At 34.3% G+C, this 20,381-nt stretch overlaps 1 protein-coding gene across 6 annotated transcripts in view; it reads left to right on the top strand.

The window, feature by feature from the left end:
• LOC150108406 (centrosomal protein of 83 kDa-like) overlaps nucleotides 1–20,381 on the top strand; it is a 300,734-nt gene that overhangs the window by 185,063 nt on the left and 95,290 nt on the right. The window lies entirely within an intron of this gene.

Raw genomic sequence — 20,381 nt, 5'->3', positions numbered from 1 at the left:
TATTTATATAGTTCTGAACCTAGCTTATCTTCTCCAGTGATTTTCCGTTTCTTGTTTCTTTCAGGCTGATTTCTAATTCTTCTTCAGTTATTTCCTTTTCATTTTCATTAATTGTTTGCCAGTTGTCTTTTTTAAAATATTTGTCTGCCCACAGTTCTGTGTAGTAATTTAGAAATTCTTCTAATTTCAATTCAGTGTTTAATTTTATGTTTTCTTTGGTATCTGCATTTAGGTGTTTCAAAATCTTATATACATTGGGTCTTATTTTATATAAATCATGTTCTAAATTAGAAACAAATTTATTCCATGATTCTCTGTCTTTTTCTGACTTCTCTTTTAGCTATGGCTCTTATTCTTTTATATTCTATTTCATCTTCTAATCTTTTACTGCTTAACCATTTGTGATAGGCTTCTTTTTTCTTTTTAATTATTTCTTTGATTGTATCATCCCAGATCTTCAGTTTTTTCTTTTATTGAATTTTTTGGTTTTTCCTAAGCTTTCATTTGTTGCTGCATTTAGTATCGTTTTTATATTAAGCCATTCTATTTCTTCATTTTGTTTTATTTTATCTAGATATTGGTTAATTCTTTGTTCATATAGCCATTGTACATTTGTGTCATTCAATAGTCTAGTTTTATAAACAAATGTTTCAGTTTTTCTTTCTGTTCTTGTTACTTGTAGCCATTTAAGTGGTAATCTTAATTTTATTTTAACAAGGAAGTGGTCACTGCTTATTTCATATCCTCTGTGAACTCTAACATCTAGTGAAAATTTTGATGTCTTTTCATTTAATATGAAGTAATCTAATATTGATTTCCATCCTCTTGCTGCCCAAGTATATTTATGTATGTCTTTATGTTTATAGAAGGAATTTATTATTTTTAGGTTATTATAAACTACAAAGTCAATCAATTTTTTATCATTTCTGTTTAGAGTGTGTTCTCCATGTATTCCTATATTATTATTAATTTTCGTGTTTCCAATTCTAGCATTTAAATCTCCTGCTAAAATTATGTAGTCATTTTTATTTATTTTATTATATATGTTTTGTAGCTGATTATAAAAATCAATATTATCCTGTTCTCTTCCTTCTTCTGGGGCATATAAACCAATTATTGTTAAATAGCCTGTATCTATTTTTATTCTAGCTTCTATTATTCTTTCATTCCATAATTGATAATGTTTTAACTGTTTTGAAAGGGAGTTATGTATCGAAATCATGACTCCTGCTTGTGCTCTTTGGTCTCTGTCGACTCCACTGTATATCACATTAAAATTTTCAGTTCTCATAGTTCCTTTTAATTTCTTTTTTGTTTCAGCGATTACTGCTATTTTAAAATTTCTTTCATTTAATAACTGGTCTAATTCTATTTCTTTATATGCTATTCCTCTTACATTCCAGTTTGCTATGTGTATTATATTTTGTCGTTTCCATTTTCATTTTCCCTTTTCCATTCCAGGGTTGTTTCCCATAGATTCAATCCGATTATCTTTTTCTGTCAGCTTACAAGTATGGTTATGTTCTCCATGTCAGGGGACTAGCCTGACGATGGAATAGTTCAGTGGTAGGGCTGCTACCTTAAGGCTTCTGAAATCGCCTTCTTCCAAATTTAAACCCATAGGAGGAATAGGGTATATTGAAGGGGAAAGGGTAGATTATAGAAGAAATATAGTAAGGTTTATAGAGAGGGCATAGTTGTAAGGCCAGAAATGAAAAGACCCTAGGCCCTCGAGTACTCTAATAGCATAAGGGTCATAAAGTAAGAAGAGTTGGCTGATAAGGCCTTATAGGAAAGATTAAAGTAAGTGGATCTTCCTCAAAGTAGAAAAAGGAGAGGATAGATCCAGCTAGGGGTCCATGGGAGTGCCGCTTCCCTTACAATCAAGATGATTGCCCCTTATGGCCCTGTTGGTCCACGAGTCCTTATTCAGTATATTCGGACCACCCCACCATATATATATATATATATACACACACACACACACGCATGCGCATGTACACACACACACATGGTGGGCTCCCCTATCTGCCACCCAGGGGACGCGTTCTCTAGGGGTTACAGGGTCCCCTGAGAGCGCGAATCCGAGGACTTGGTTACACTTAATCAAAGACTGGAGACCACAAATATGAAACTTCTGAGGAAAGTTATGAGAGTGACTGATTTTCTTAGCATTCAGGAATATGTTAGGAAAGCTCATTTCAGGTGGTCACTTAAACAAAATAGGAGAAGAAAGGTTAGCAAATTTTTTTTTTTTTTTTTTTTGAGGAATGGCAAGTAAAAAAGACCCAGATGAAGAGCAAGACCTAACTTATGTGGAGTGATACATTAAGAAGTGCCTTAGAAGACTGGTATTGTAAGATCATATGTGAATTATATGATTTTACAATAGTGGAGTAACAGATAAACTGAGAGAAAAATTGTCAATCGGAAGTTAGTAATGATCTTTTTCATGTACTATCATAATATCCTGTATACCTTCCTGAGGGTACATATCAGAAATTTGATATGTAGAATTATATGGAATTCAGTTGTGGTTTTCCTGTCAGTATTGTGAAATTAAAATATTTCAGTATAATCTGTATTTTACATGACATCATTTCATATCTCTATGTGTAAACACAATTAAACTTGTTCCCTCAAAATTCCAAATTTCCATATATCTAGCATAAGTTGTGAATGTGATTTTTGCTTTTATATATTATTAACCAAGGGATAAAACACATTTAAGGATTAGCATCATTAAATGAAAATGAAACCATCAATTGATTATTAATATAATTCAGAAAAAGTGAAAGCATTTAAATCAAACCATAGAGACTCAATGCCATGTTTGAAGAAAATATTGATGGATTTCATCAGAAAAGCATGTGATAAATCAGCCTGCCTGGTTGGCTGAGTGGTTTGTGTATCTGCTCTCTACCAAAAGGCTGTGAGTTCGAATCCCACTGTGGGCATGGATGTTTGTGATTGTCTGTGAAAATACTAGTGGTGGTTGGCAGTAGATGGCATTGGTGTAATTGCAGTTTGTTGTATACAGTGGATTGAGTTGTAGAGTAGGTGCCCTCCCTCGATGAGTCTTTGGACTCCCTGGAGGTGTCACATAATAATAATAATAATAAAATTGTTTGCAAGGATAAAAAAAATCAGAATTCCATTATGAAATCAGGAAGTTAAAGAAGCAGTCCTAGAAAAGCAGATATTTGATACTAACTTTTGATAGGATAAGTCATAAGTCTTGGAGAATACAGAGAAAATGTAAGAAATCAAAGCTGTGTCAAATTCTTTCTATGAGTACTGTTTTGAAACAGTACTCATAGAAAGAATGGGCTATTGAAAAGCTTAGAAATTGAGGAAAGAGTACTGTAAGAGTAATCAGAGATGATAAAGGTGACATGAAAACTGTAGAAAAAAAACACTCTTGTTGTTTGGAGTAACTAATTTGAAAGATTGTTAAATGAAAGCAATGACAGAATGGGAATGGAAAGGTTAGCAAAACAGGTGTTCCATATCATGATGACAGTTAAAACAACCAGAGGAAGACCAAGATCTAGGTGGACTGATGCAATTAAAAGTGCTTTAGCAGACTGATTTGGAAGAAAATTGTTGACAGAAAGTTAGTGTTATATTATATAGGTAGGATGATTTTATATTAGGAATATATACACTAAAATTAACTAAAGCACAAGCTACATCGAAAACTGCTCTTAACCATTTACTCTAGCATTACTTTGGTGAGGAAAAGAAAAATTTTAATTACATTTAAAAAAATTTTTAAAAATTAAAAGAAAAAAAATTCTACCTAATGTGTATATATAAAATGATTAATTACTGATCCAGTAAAAAAAAGTATTAAAAGTTATAACAGAAATTGAAATTATTAAAATCAGTTGATGTGTGTAGTGTCAACAAGAAAAGTTGATCTTTTGAAGAGTAGGAATGTTATTAACTTGCATACAGGATGAAAGGAGACTAATAGGTGTATAGCAATGCTATGTATAGACTGAACACTTTTTTCCAATAAACCTTTAATACATAACTGAAATTCTAAAAGTAACCTCTTGAGGAAATTGGGGGGGTTGAGGCAATAGTTGTTTAATATCTTAGAGATAAGATGAGAGTTATAACTATTTGAGAGGATGTGGATTTAATATGCCACAGTTTTTGTTATAAAATAAGTTCAGTGGAGCGTAGCATGTGTTATGATGAACCAAAGTTTTAATAGGGAAGAATTTTGACGATGATTATGGGAAGTAACATCAATGTATTTTCCTATGTTGGTTTTTTTGCTGAAAACTACTATCTGGCTGTCTTGAGATAAGCATATCTAAGAAAGAAAGAAAGGGTGTTTTTGTGTTTTAAGAAAAATTAATTAACTTTAATTGTTACTTTACCTATATATATGTGTGTGTGTGTGTAATTATGGACTTCTACTCGGTTGTTGTGATACATATTTAAAAAATATAGATTTAATGACTTAAAAACTGAGGTAACTTATAAAGTTTTTTATGAGCATAATACAACTAGTTTCGGCTTATAACAGCCTTCATCAGGTATTCATTAAAGGAAGAGAATAGTAATAAACATTGAAGCATCTAAAAACTGAAAATTACAGGTAAAAATTGCAACACATAATTGAAACAAAAAACATTGTATTTTTTAAGTTCTTCTAATCGGCGCGCTATTGTTTATTGCGTGTGTTCATGCAGGCTCTTGTGAACGCCAATATTGAATAACTGCAGTATGGCTATCTGGGATGTTATAACTCAAATTGCTGCTTAAGTGTTCAGGATTCAGGATGATTTCCCTGGATTCCACGATTTTTCTTTCGAACTCATCACCACAGCGAAAAATATTTTGATTTATCCCAGCAAACGGAGTGACTTTGCTGGGATAAATCGGAAAATATTATGATAACCTGGAGATTATCATTAGGATTGTTTGAGAAAAGAACATGACTTGACAACGCAGTCACACGGGATCTTTTATAGGAGATGTCTCTCTTATGCTCCTCGATACGTTGTTCAATAGATTTGTTGGTTTGTCCAAAATAAGGGATATTGCAATCACACCATAATTTATATACACCTGGCTATTTTAGGTTGTGATAAATAGGTTTTGGATGGCTGATAAGAGAATGGATTTTTGGAAGTGTGGTGAAGAACATCCTGATGTTGTATTTTTTAAGGACCTTAACCAATTTGTTAGAGACTGTGCTAATGTATGGGATGGAGATGCTACCTTTAAAATTATTATTAGTTTCTGTGGTGCACTCTCTAGGAGGATCCAGAAGAAATTTCTTAATCGTTTTTTCGGAGTATCCATTTTGTTTAAAGATAAGATATAGGTGATTTATTTCTTTTTGGAGTTCATCCGGTTCATTCAAAAGAGAGCATGCTCGGTGTCCTAAGGTAGATATAGTTCCAAGCTTCTGTGGTGGGAAATGATGAGAATGACTATGTAGATATTTATTGGTATGAGTAGGTTTCCTGTATATAGAGATTTTTAATCTTTCATTATATCCAGGAAAGGTAAGGAGTTATTTTGTTCAAGATCAGCAGTAAATTTTATATTAGGATGTTGGTTGTTAAGACGATGAAGAAAATCTATGAGAGATGTGCGTCCATGACTCCATATAATGAAAATATCATCAACATAATGTTTCCAAAGTTTTGGTTTGAATGAGAAGGAAGATATAGCTTTCGTTTCAAAATCTTCTAGGAAAATGTTTGCTAGAACTGGGGACAATGGGTTGCCCATTGCCAGGCCTTGTTTTTGTTGGTAAATGGAGTCCCGATATCTGAACTAACCAGAATGAATGCAAAGTTTTAATAAAGCAAACAATTTTTTGGATAATTTTTCTTTAGTAATGTAAGTACTTCGTCTGTAGGAACGTTAATAAATAAAGAGACAATGTCAAAACTTGCTATAATGTCATTTTCATTAATGGAAATATCTTTGATATGAGAAACAAAGTCTGTGGTGATTTTGATGAATGATGAGGATTTATTGGAGAAACATTTGAGGTGCTTTGCTAGATATTTTGAAAGATTGTAAGTAGGTGAATCAATTCCTTCCACGATTCGGCGAAGAGGGGTGTTTTCCTTATGTATCTTAGGAACTCCATAGATGCATGGTATAAGAGGATGTAGCGAGCGTAAAGAAGGGCGAACATTATGAGGAAGTTCACTCGTAGTCTTTAACAAGTTGTTTGTACGGTTTTGTAATTCTTTTGTAGGATCTTCCTGAAGAATTGAATAAGTAATGTTGTCTTCAAGTAATGGAAGCATTTTTCTGTGATAATCTTCAGAGTTGAGGACCACCATGGAATTGCCTTTATCTGCAGGTAAAATAACAATGCTATTATTCTTTTTAAGTTTTTTTAGGACTTGTCTCTCAGCAGGAGAAATATTATCTGTTGGAGGTTTAGCATTATTGATAATGAAAATCGATTCAATACGGAGAAGTTTCGCTAAATGATTAGGAATAAGTGAACTTGCTTTTTCTATTTTTGTAAGAAGAGATTCTTTAGCGATAAATTTTGGTGAGGAAATGAAATTGAGACCTTTGCTTAAAATATCTTTTTCCACGTTGGCTAAGGTCCTTAAAAAATACATCAGGACGTTCTTCACCACACTTCCAAAAATCCATTCTCTTATCAGCCAACCAAAACCTATTCATCACAACCTAAAATATCCAGGTGTATATAAATTATGGTGTGATTGCAATATCCCTTATTTTGGACAAACCAACAAATCTATTGAACAACGTATCGAGGAGCATAAGTGAGACATCTCCTATAAAAGATCACGTGCAACTGCGTTGTCAAGTCATGTTCTTTCTCAAACAATCCTAATGATAATCTCCAGGTTATCATAATATTTTCTGATTTATCCCAGCAAAGTCACTCCGTTTGCTGGGATAAATCGGAAAATATTTTTTGCTGTGGTGATGAGTTCAAAAGAAAAATCGTGGAATCCAGGGAAATCATCCTGAATCCTGAACACTTAAACAGCAATTTGAGTTATAACATCCCAGATAGCCAAACTGCAATTGTTCAATATTGGTGTTCACGAGAGCCTGCACGAACACACGCAATAAACAATAGCGTGCCAGTTAGAACAACTTAAAAAATACAACATTTTTTGTTTCAATTATGTGTTGCAATTTTTACCTGTAATTTTCAGTTTTTTAGATGCTTCAATGTTTATTACTATTCTCTTCCTACATGATGAAGGCTGTTATAAGCTGAAACTAGTTGTATTATTCTCATAAAAAACTTTATAAGTTACCTTGGTTTTTAAGTCATTAAATCTATATTTTTTAAATATATATATATATACATCGAAGGAATGTGACATACAAAAAGGGTTTATGGGATTCTCTCTGCATCAGGAGTTTTCTCCAAAATTAAGTTTTTGCTTTTAAACTATGAGTGTGTGTGTGTGTGGGGGGGGGGGGGATAAGGTCATAAGTAATGAAAAATCCCAAATTCTGTAATGTAGTTAGGATTCATTTGTCTCCATCTCAACTCAATTCGATACATATTAAATTATATAAAGAAAACTGCTAGAATCTCAGCAACAGTTTCATATCCTGATTTTTTAATATTGCAAAAGCAACAAGAAAAACAGCGGCCTAAACTTTTGTACCAAGAGGATAGAACCATAAAATCAGCCATTTATTAAGGAGGAACTCAAAAGAGCTATTTTACTGTCTCACCCTAGCACAGTAGGCCCTGATGACATCCATTATGAGATGATAAAACACTTCCCATCATCTATACATGTAGGCTTCTGTGTTTAAGCAGTTCTGTGGGAAGTTTTCAGTATGGAGACCACATTTTAATATAAATAAGGAGTTTATTAAAAATAAGCAATTAAAACCTGACAAGTTTCATGTATTGTAAGACTTACATCATCAGGAGTAGTGGTACATAAAAGTTTTACACAACAAAAGCATATTAACAATTAACTGCATATATTAGATGTTTTAGATAACTTCACAACTGTTAAATATAATTGATAAACTTGGTTAAAAATAAGCAATTAAAACCTGAAAAGTTTCGTGCATTGTAAGACTTGCATCATTTTATCAATTATATTTAACGGTTGTGAAGTTATCAAAAACATCTAATATGTGTAATTAATTGTTAATATGCTTTTGTTGTGTAAAACTTTCATGTTCCTGTGATGATGTAAGGATTACGATGCATGAAACTTGTCGGGTTTTAGTTTGCCTTATTTTTAATAAACTCCTTATTTATATTATAATGTAGTCTCCATACCGAAAACTTCCCCAACAGAAACCTACATGTATAGAAGATGGGAGGTGTTTTATCATCTCATAATGGATGTCATCAGGGCCTACTGTGCTAGGGTTAGACAGGAAAAGCGCTCTTTTGAGCTCCTCTTTAACAAATGGCTGATTTTTACGGTTCTATCTTCTTGGTACAAAAGCTTAGCCACTATTTCTCTTGTTGTTTTTTTTTTGTCTTGGAACTTTTTCAGGTTTTAATTGCTTATTTTTAATAAACTCCTTATTTATATTATAGTGTAGTCTCCATGCTGAAAATTTCCCACAGAATTCCCATCATCTTCTATGGATCTTCCTTTTTTTTTTTTTTTTACTGTACATGGGCTCTTTGTCATGGGTTCAGGTTCTCTGCAGAAAAAACCGAGTACATTTCTGCTGGAAATGCATTCTTCATCCCAATCCTGATTGAAGAATGGGACAAACTATTATCCTAGAGGCCAAGTTCTTGGGACTCATATTTGACAGAAAGCTAACATTCTTTACACTCATTTTTCGTCTTTGGGAAAAAGTGCAAAAAACCATCGAATATCCTCCACTCTCTATCTTCTACAGAATGAGATGCTGATTGATGTTCCTTGTTCTGCATTTATCGTGCACTTATACATTCAACACTTGATTATGGATCCCAGGTTTACAGTTCTCCAAAGAAGAGCATGTGCCTGTGGGGTCCAAACCACAGGTTTGGACCCTACCCATCTTATCAGGCTATCCTAATAGCTACTGGTGCTTTTTGCACATCACCCATTCAGAGTCTTTATGTTGAATCAAATGAACCCCCCCCCCCCTCTGTCACCCAGATAAAAATACTTGTTTCTTAATTATGCCCTAAGACTAAAGTCCCTTCCAGATCATCCTACATGGACTAATCTCTTTTCTCTACTTTGGGGGGGGGGGGTCCTGTATCACATACATCAAACTGCCATCCATCCTTTTGGTATGTGCAGTAAAGAGGCTATGGAAGCTATTGGCAAGAGTGTTGACAACATTGCCTGCACCAAACAAAACAGCATTCTTCATGGCAGGCTTGCATCCCATCCTGCAACTTGCAAAAGTCTCATATACCCTCATCTGTTTACCTTCAGTTGACCAATGCGCACAGAGCAGCACACTCTAATTTCTTGTCCATCTATACTGCTGATTCAGGATCAGAGATTTGTTTGCTGCACTGCTGTGTTTCCTAACATTACTATCTCTAACCAGATTCCACTCATTTGCTGTAATTATACAGCAGTATTGCATGCCATTCTGTGTGTATAAAAGAAAACTAAGTAAAAGTGCATAATTTATATAGACTCTCTGAGTTCTTTAGAGGCTATCTCCTCCCCAGTGTGTAATCCATATTTAGTGCTTGGTGAGGTGTTACAACTTTTGTACAAAATAAAGAGACCCTTAAATTTGATGTTCGGTTACGTTGGATTCCCAATTGTATTGACATTGCAGATGCAGCTGCTAGATCAGCTCATATTTTTTCAACATAGTGTTTGGCAGTGTACTGACTACACACAGTTTTATAAACTACACACAGTATACTGACTACACACAGTTTATAAAATCAAAGTTAACTGTCCAGTGGTAACACTCCTGGCAGGAAGCACTGATAAACTAATTGCATGAGATTAAGCATTGGAAGTGAGTCAGCATAGGAACAAAAGAGAGGAAGGTGTTCTTGCTAGGCTCGGCATAGGTCACAGTCATCTTACCCATTCTTAATTACTCAGGACTGATGACTGATCTGTGTGTGAGAAATGCAACATTCATCTCACTGTTAGTCATATTCTGGTGTAGTGCTGGTGCTTCACACGAGAGAGGAGTGACATTTTTACTTATCTGACCAAGCCCTATACACTCAAGCAGATGTTATCAAACTCAGACAAATTGTATGACGTTTATAAAATTTTTACAAAGAATTTATTCAAATACATTTGATTCTAAATTTGTTTATATGCAAATACCGCATGTTAGAACATTGTAGATACTAAACCTTGTACATACATTTTATTTACTCATTTATCTTCTTATAACTATTTATTAATATCTTTAATATATAAATACTCTATTTTTTTGCATATACTTTATTAGTCACTCCTTTGAACTATTTATTAATACCCTGTGTCATGGTGCAGTATTACCTTCAGTGTTTTTGCACCATAAATAAATCAGTCAAACCTCAAACCAGACTGATATTCAAATATGAAATTCTCATATATGAAGGTATAAATATTACAGTGAGCACACTGCATAATTCAGAAGGCCTGGTTTAGAAGTTCAGATTCCAGATGAGCAGAGTTGAAATCTCAGAATACTGAGATTTCATACTGATACTGAGACTACTATTACTAAAATGCCATAGCCATACCATAGTTAGGGGAATATTAGAAAAAAATAGAACATAGAACATTATATAAATACAACATCAAGGCAACGTTCAAACCTCCTGCAGAAATTAAAAAGTATGCTTAGCTCATCCAAAAGATCATCTTCCTTACCTTGCTCACCCAATGGTTTATGAAATCCAGTGCACCTGTAACTTATCCTACATAGGGGGAACAGGACACGCAATTCCAGTAAGAAAAGATGAACACAAATGCCATATTAAATTCCTTCAGTGTGGTAAAACAAGCTTGCCAGACCCTGCACTCCAAACTTGTCACAGAATCAACTGGAAAGGCACAAAGTCCCTACACTGCACCAAAACATGAAAACTCAAGGAAGCTTGTGAGATGCTGATTTATCATCCTAATATCAACAAGAATGATGGATTAGTAATTCTAGGAGTATGGAAGACCTATCTGCAACCCATATAGCATCCAGAAGAATATGATAGCAGAACCCTAATACAAGAAAACCTAAAGATAACAGGACTATAGAGGTGCATTTGATGCAAAATTTTTTTCTTCTCAATATATTTATATATAAAATTAATATTTTATTTTATATTCATATTTTATTTTTTTACTTTCATTTTATTTTGTTAATTTTCTTTTTCACCAGAGGTCAGGCTAGTATAAACAGTTAACAAAGCAGTTACACTGTAGTGTACTTATGTAGTGTCTCCATACACATGCTTTCCCAATGTGACCTTGATTATAAAGGTCGAAACATGGAGTACTATTTTCTGTATTGTAGGTAAAGTAATTGCTCTAACACGTTTGTTTCCATAAATTTATACAATGAATGTTGACCACTGTGTAACCTTGAAAGAAAAACAACTACTATTTCTTTTGCCGTAAGTTGTAGACCTATTGCAAAAATGTTTTGTTGCAATCCATTTTTTCATTTTCTTGGTTTTTCCAACTGTTTTTTTTTTTTTTAGTATACTCACTTTCCATTTGTTCTATCTCTCCCCTGCCCCCCCCCCCCCATTTATTGATTGGAAAATACATGTTTTATACAACTTTTCATTTCTGATATTATCAAATTCAGAAATATTTTCCTAATTTTTTCCTAAGCATTTTCATTTTTGTATTAGTGTTTTAACTGTTTATTCTTCACTGTTTTAGCTCTTGCAACCAAAAAAAGTATGAGAGCAGTATGTAACAAAAATCTACAACTGTGGGATTTACTTATAGATTAAATCCCTAAAAAGTTATTAAATAAGCTGAGAAACCAACTCATTTGTTTACAAAAAATAGACTATAATGGTATGATTTCCTTACCCTACATCAGTCGTCTCAAGACATATAGTGCAATTTTTAAAACAATTCAACATTAGAACTCTTTTAAGCACATTCCTACATTAGAATTTTCTCTGTTCACAGATGGCATTCCTTTTGAAAAAACATCCTACAGTATACAAAATTCTATCTAAGAACAAAGCTCACATCAAACAAATTGGAAGAAGTTTTGAAATTTGTAAGAAAGAATACCTGGGCAATGTCGAATATATAAAAAAAAAAGGGGGGGGGGGTGATAAGTTGCTTTTTCAGGACATTCAGGGATTTTCTGAAGTGATACAAATCAGATGACACCCTAATCAGGAAAACCAGGGACTCATACTTAATGATTTGAAAGTCATATGTTTATGTAACTTATCAGATATCCATTCTGTCAACAATCATATAAAAGCTTTCACAACAATGAACATTTTATGCCCAATATATTAAATGGGGGTGTATTGAGGTAGGTAGCACCTTAGTATCGATGTCAGCCACTGATCTCAGGGTCAGGATATTGAGCTCTGGTCCTCACATACACTCAACTCTCACTTATGGCTCCAAGAAGTTGGTACTGCACACCAGTGGCCTCGGCTGGCGGGGCTAAACTAAGCGAGGGTATCAGTAGTAGTACACTATCTTAGTAGTTCTTGTAAGAAGGTAGTGTATGAATATGATATCCCAAACCCTCTGGGGAGGATATTCTCAGATGTCCCTTGTCTGAAAACCAGGAGAAATCTCTTGAAAATAGTAACATGGAATGTCAGAACACTTTATGAGGCTGGCAAATTAGACAACTTAATCTAGGAATTAGAAGTGATGAAGGCTGATATTGCAGGTATCACTCAAGTGAAGTAAGGTGGACAGATACAGGAATAATAATAAGAAAAAATCGCACTATAATCTACTCCGGCAGTGACTTACACCTTAATGGAGTAGCACTTTTGCTAAGTAATAGAATTGCAAAATCTCTACATGGTTATTGGCATATTGCGCAGTTATTTTGGTTAACAGCCAAAATAACTGCGCAACCATTCAACTTGTATATTATCCAAGCATATGCACCAATCCAAGACCACCCAGATGAAGAGTTGGAACAATTTTATGAAGACATCCAAACTTCTATTGCTAGTGCTAAGTCAGATGATATTATTATAATGATGGGTGACCTAAATGCAAAAGTGGGCTCAGAAAAAATCTCCTTTTGCATGGGAAACCAAGAGCTTGGAACCAGAAACGAAAGAGGCAAAAGATTAATTCAATTCTGTGAAACCAATGACCTAATAATTGCCAACACACTATTTAAACATCCTCCCAGAAGACTATATACATGGAAAAGTCCTGGAGACATCTATAGAAACCAAATTGACTATATAATAATAAGCTAGAGATTCCGAAATGCAATAACACAAACAAAAACATATCCTGGAGTAGACATAGGATCGTACCACAACCCAGTGATTGCAAAAATCAAAATAAAACTTAAGATACCAAGCCAACCATTCATAAGAGAAACTTATAATTCAGACTCACTTAACAACCAAGAATAACATTAAAGACTGCTTTATAAAAGAATTCACAAAATCCCTTAACAAGTCTGACACCACAACTCACACAGAAAATAGAACACTAATTGATGAAATTAATATGAACTGGCAAACATTCAAGAATAGCATCAACAAAGCATCCAAAAATACATTCCCACAATTAAAAAGTAAAGGGAATAAACTTTGGATAAATGAAAAAATATTAAAGTTGATGGAACAAAAAAAAAAAGTTAAAGAACAAACCTGAATATAAAAGCATGAATAAAAAAATTAAAAAAGAATGCAGGAAAGCCAAAGAGGAATGGATTAAGAATAAATGCACAGACATAGAAAACTTTGATAGAAGCAGAGACTCAAGAGACCATATTCTAATGGATAAAAAAGAAATCATGAAAAGATGGATTGAATACACAAGGAAATTATATGAGCAACAAAGAAATAATATTCCTGAACAGATTGATTTAGAAGGACCATCCATTTTGCTTTGTGAACTTGAAAATGCCATCAGAAAACTAAAACCACATAAAGCATCGGGAATAGATAATATCTTGGAAGAATGGTTGAGGGCTCTCGATGAAGTAGGACTGAAATTTTTAACAAATTTATGCAATAAGTATACGAGACGGGATTTCTACCCAAAGATATTAATCACTTCATTTTCATTCTAATTCGCAAGAAAACAAAAGCTACAAGATGTGAAGAGTTCAGGACAATTAGTCTCATCAGTCAAGTATCAAAAGTCCTCCTATATGTTATTCTTGAAAGAAATAAAAGAAAAATAAACATAGAAATAAATGATACACAAAGTGGCTTCAAGGAAAATTTAGGTACAAGAGGCGGTATTTTCAACGTCAGAACCATCATAGAAAGATATCTAGAAAAACAAAAAGATGCTTCATAGATTACAAAAAGGCATTCAGCAATGTTCAGCATGAGCAATTAATTGAAATCCTTTCAAAAAATAGGCATGAACGGAAAAGACATCATCATCATCAAATTCCTGCCATGTACCCTCAAGGGGTGTACAGGATATGACAGTACTACATGAAAAAATTACATCATTACTAACTTCCTATCTACAATTTTCCTCCAAATCAGTCTGTTACTTGTCAAGACTCCAACATTATCAGATCTTATATTTCTATAGTCTAAGGCACTTTGTACCGTATCAATCCACCTATATCTTGGTCTTCCTCTGGGTCGTTTTCCTGCCAACCTGGCAGAGAACACTTGTTTTGCTAATCTTTCCTCTCCCATTCTATTTAAGTGACCATACCATCTGAGATTAGCTCTGCTAACGCATTCCTGGATGCTGACAATGTCAAGTTCTTTCCTAATATCCTCATTTTTAATATGATATTGCCATTGATGCCATCTGTTCACGCCTCTAATCTTTCTCAGGACTCTCATATCTGCGGTCTCTAGTCTTTGGTCAAGGGTTTTACTTCTGACCCAGCTCTCAGATCCATAAGTTAAAATTGGTTTGAACACAGTCTTGTATACAGCTAATTTAGTGTTCTGACTAATTTCTTTCTTATTCCATATGAATTTATTCAATTGACTTCCCACGATACCAGCTTTGCTGATTCTGTTGTCTATTTCTAGTTTCTTTTTCTGTTGTCTATTTAGTTTACCATCTTCAGTAAAAATTGTGCCTAAGTAGCTGAAATGCTTTACTTGTTCCACAGGTTCTCCATTCACAACACAGTTGACATTTTCAATGATTCTGCATATTTTCATTGTCTTTGTCTTTTTATTGCTGACCTTCATACCATATCTATTACAACAGCTATTCAATTTAGTCAGAGAATCTTGCAGACTTGTAGCGGATTTATTTAGAAGTATAACATCATCCGCATAAAGCAGAGAGCTGACATTAACATCTCCAATTTTGATATCAGGTTTAATACCACATTCCTTCATAATGTGATCCATATAGATAATGAATAACAGAGGGGATAATGTACATCCTTGTCTCACACCAGATTTAACATTAAACCATCTTCCTGTACTTCCTTCAATTCTAACTGCTGACTCACAACTCAAATAAAGACTAAGTATTGCTTGATATAATGCCCCATTGACACCATATAACTGCAGCGTATTGAATAGCTTCTCTCTTGGCACCTTGTCATATGCCTTTTCCAAATCGACAAAACTTAAATACAGATCTTTGTTATATTCCCATGCTTTCTCGACTATTTGTCGTAAAGTGAAGATGTGATCCTGACAGCCTCTATTTGGCCTGAATCCAGCTTGTTCTTCACCAAGCTTTTCTTCCACAATTCTTCTCAACTGTTTCTCAAGTATACTTGCATAGATCTTGCCAGGAACACTCAGTAGGGAAATACCTCTGTAATTCTCACATTCAGTTTTATTTCCCTTTTTATATATGGGTACTATGAGAGCTCTACTCCAATCATCTGGAATTCGTCCCTCTGTCCAGGCTTTCTGAACTATGCAGTGCAGCCACTGTAAGACTCTTATACCACCATACTTCAGCATTTCTGGTCGAATATCATCTACTCCTGCTGCCTTTCCACATTTCAAGCCTTTGATGGCTTTTTCTACTTCCAGTATGGATATGTATTCCTGTCTGCATGCCTGGTCAGTGTTTTTTACCACTGTGCTGTCATCTCTGCTTGTTTCATTTAGCAGTTTTTCAAAGTAATTACTCCATACTTCAAGGATATCTTTTTCTCCTGTTTTCATTTCACCTTTATCATCTCTAATTCCTTTTACAGCACTCTTTCCTCCATTCCTAAGCTTCTTCAACAACCTCCAGAATATTTTGCCACCTTCTTGATATTTATTTTCTATATTCTTGCCAAAGTCCTCCCATGACTTTTGTTTAGCTAGTTTTACAGAGTGTTTAGCTTTCTTACATTTGTCTCTGTATTCTGTAAGAGTAAAAGCTGACTTATTTGCCAGGAACTTTTGATATGCTTTCTTCTTTTCCTTCACTGCCTCTTTAACTTCCTGTGTCCACCAGGGAGTTCTGATTTTTTTATCTTTGCACACAACCTCACCACATGCCTCTCTGGCAGAATCAATCAACGTTTCCTTCAGAGTTTGCCACTGAATCTCCAAGGTTTGATTCCTGTTCTCAAACTCTTTCATTTTCTTTTCAATAATATTTCTGTATTTTAGTCTACAGTTCACATCTGAGAGCTGCTCAACTTTTATTCGCTTTAAAACTTTCTTACATGTTATTCTTTTCAATATGAAATTCAATTTTATCCTGCTCAAGACTAAATAGTGATCACTTCCAATTTCAAATCCCCTGTACAACACTCTGGTGTCCTGCACCAGGGAGAAAACATCACTATCAACAATAACATAGTCAATGAGACTTTTCTTATTCCTAGCCTCTTCTCTCCATGTGAATTTGTGCACATTTTTATGTTGGAACATGGTGTTAGTAATAACCAGTCCATGTCCTGAGCAGAAATCCAACAGATATTTGCCATTATTATTAGCTTTGCTCTTTTCTCCAAATTTTCCCAAAATATTTTTGTATGTCTCACAATCATTTCCTACTCTACTATTTAGATCCCCAACAAGGACCAACTTTTCCTTTTTCATTGTGTCAGTTGCTTTTTCTAAAGCCTCAAAAAATTCCTCCACTTCTACCTTAGTAGAACCTTCTGTGGGACCATAGGCACAAATAAGTCTCATTGTCCAGTTCCCCATTCTCATATTTGCCCACATTACTCTACTTGAGACTGACTGCCATTCAAGAAGATTAGCCTCGTATTTTGTGTTGAATACTATGGCTACTCCTTCTTTTCCTTGATTGTCATTGCCTGAATATAACATTTTGTATTTATTGCTCAGAAAGATCTCACCAGTTTTGGTCTTTTTTGTTTCAGTCACCCCTATTATGTCGATCTGGTACTTATCTAATTCCTCAGCTAGCTCCATTTCTTTGCCATTCAGGCTTCTTACGTTGATAGTACCGATCTTTAACTCTGGTGATGTTGAGTTGGGGTTTGTTTTCAGATTTGTTCCAGTAGCTGACTTTTCGCTGTTCGCCCTGGTTCCCTGGCGAAAACAACGGGGGCCTTGTTTAACCGGGCGACGCCCCAGCCGGCATGAAATTTTGTCATGTCGTACCATCATTTTTTATTTTGGTTTAACCAATAAGAATACAATTTGGTCGGCTAAATCCCAAATTGCCAGCCCATCCTCATTCGTTCAGTATCAAAGTAGATACCCAACAGGGTGCACCACGAGAAGGTGAGGATTGGACATTAGGTCAGAAGCCCTGGTCGGTTCTCCGCATTCCTTTAAAGGCTATGTGGAGGTCTCCTCTCAGTCATACAGCTTTGACCCTTAAGCACCCCACGGAAAAGACATTAGGCTAATAACTAATCTTTACTGGGAACGGACTGCATCTTTGAGAATAAATAGAGACCTCAGAAGAATTCCCAGTTCAGAAAATTGTGAGACAAGGCTGTGTCTTGTTTCCGATTCTCTTTAACCTGTACACAGAAGAAATATTTAATAAAATTAATAACCTCAAAGCAATCACTGTAGGGGCAGAAATTTAATAACCTAAGATATGTAGACGACACTGTTCTTCATAGCTAGCTGAAAACAAATATGACCTCAAGACTCTTATAGAGGAAACCCTTAAGTACAGCGAACAGTATGGCCTCAGTTTCAACTTTAAAAAGACAAAAATCTCGATAATTTCAAGAGAAAAGGAAATACTAAAAATATGCATCAATATAAAAGGAAATAAATTAGAACAGGTGCAAACATACCCATACCTCAGGCACTTGATCACAGAGAAAGGCAGAACAGAAGATGAAATTAGAAAAAGGATTGAAATTGCAATGTCAGCTTTCAACAATATGAAAAATCTACTGACATCTAGAGAATTAAATCTGAAAACAACACTAAGAATCTCCAAATGTTACATATGACCCATATTATTATATGGAGTAGAGACATGAACACTCTCCAATCTGAGTGTGAAAAAACTGGAAGCCTTTGAAATGTGGATGCTGTGAAGAATTATGAGGATATCATGGAATGACAAAAAGACAAATGAAGAGGTACTAGAGATGGTAGGTGTGGAGTCTACAGGAGCCTGATAAAAGAAATTAAAAAGAGAAAGCCAGCTATTTCGGACATATTCTGAGACATAACTACCTACAAAGGACACCTCGAAGGAACTGTTGAGGGAAAGAGAAGGAGACAAAGACTGAAGTGGATGAAAAATATAGAAGACTGGACCTATCTCTCATATGATGAATGCAGCAGAAAGGTCCAGAATAGGACATAGTGGAGATACATGGTAGTCAATCTCCTGGAAGAAGAAGACACCTGACAGGACAGGATATTAAATGATGCACATGATGAACTTACATTATTATTTTGTCTATTCTGACTGTTTTTTTTTTTTCGAATTTATTTTTCAAATGGTATCTATTTGTTGTGACATTATATCTAAATCTTCATCTTTTATATAAAGTTATTTTTCCCCCCTTCATCCTTATTCAATTTAGTAAAATGTTTTTCTGCATTTTAACATGTATCCTCAAGGATTGTGCAGGATCCTATGCTAGTGCATGAAAAAGTTTACATTATTACAAACTTCCTATCAACAGTTTATCCTCTAAATGAGTGTTATCTTTCAGATCTTATATTTTGGTCTTCTAAGGCACATCTAACTGCATCTATCTACCTATATCTTGGTCTTCCTCTGGGTACTTTTCTTGCCATCATGATATGAAACATCTGTTTTCATAACCTTTCCCATTATATATAAGTGACTATACCACCTGAAATTAGCTTTGCTCAAACACATTCATAAATGCTAACAATGTTGAGTTACCTTCCTGTTATCATTTTTAATACAATTCTGCATCTGATGCCTTCTGTTCACTCCCTCTAATTTTTCTCAGCAGCACCCTCATATGATGTTTCCAGGCTTTGATCAACTATGGTGTTTTGGATAATTTTATCTTATTCCATACAAATTTATTCATTTGACTTCCTACCATACCAGCATTGTTATTTTGTTGTCTGTTACCATATTTAATTTACCATCTTCACTTATCCTAAAAATTCTAAAAATTGTGCCTAAATAGCAGAAATGGTTTACTTGTTTTGCAGGTTTTCCCAATCAGTATGTAGGTGATATTTTCATGTGATTGCCTATTTTTATAGTCTTTGGTTTTATTTATTGCTGATTTTCAACATATTCATTTCTGGTTCCTCCACCTTTTCATACAAGAAGAAACTATTTATGGAATTGCAAAGCTGAGAGTAATAACTATAAAATGGTGCTTAATAGTCTTTGCTATGCCTAGCAAGTGAATATATGCTTATTTGGGAACTTTGAATTTGAATAGTGTGATATTTCACCCAGCAGTTTTCATTGAACCACTTATGTTCATGTTTGTTTTCATTGATACTTTAACTGTTTATTTACTACAGCTCATCAATTGAAAGTTGATTGTTGCATGTTATGGAGAGTAGATATTGAATATGTATTATTATTATTTTAAAAAGACAAACCTTATAAACTCAAAGAGCTATACATGCTTATCTAGAGTAGGCTTCTACAAACATACATGCCCTAGATGGGAGAATCCACGACCTGTTGGTTGGAGAGTGGGTATGCTACCCACTTGGCCAACCAAGCCAGCATTATTTTGAACTTTTATTTTTTGATCACATTGTAAGAATATTTTCTAAATTACTTTGTATAAAGTATAAAAATCATAAATGAATATTTTCTGTTTTTGTTTCTTGTTTATATATATATATATTAATTTTAAGTTTCACACCTGAAGTAGTAAGGTATACACGGTTCAGTTAGCCCTTAACACTTAGAACTGATCTTGTTATC

The sequence above is a fragment of the Typopeltis vanoorti genome, chromosome 3, assembly GCF_054136105.1.
Source record: "Typopeltis vanoorti isolate ZY-2024b chromosome 3, IOZ_Tvanoo_1.0, whole genome shotgun sequence".
NCBI classification, from domain to species: Eukaryota; Metazoa; Arthropoda; class Arachnida; order Uropygi; family Thelyphonidae; genus Typopeltis; species Typopeltis vanoorti.
This window is presented reverse-complemented; position numbering and strand designations above follow the sequence as displayed.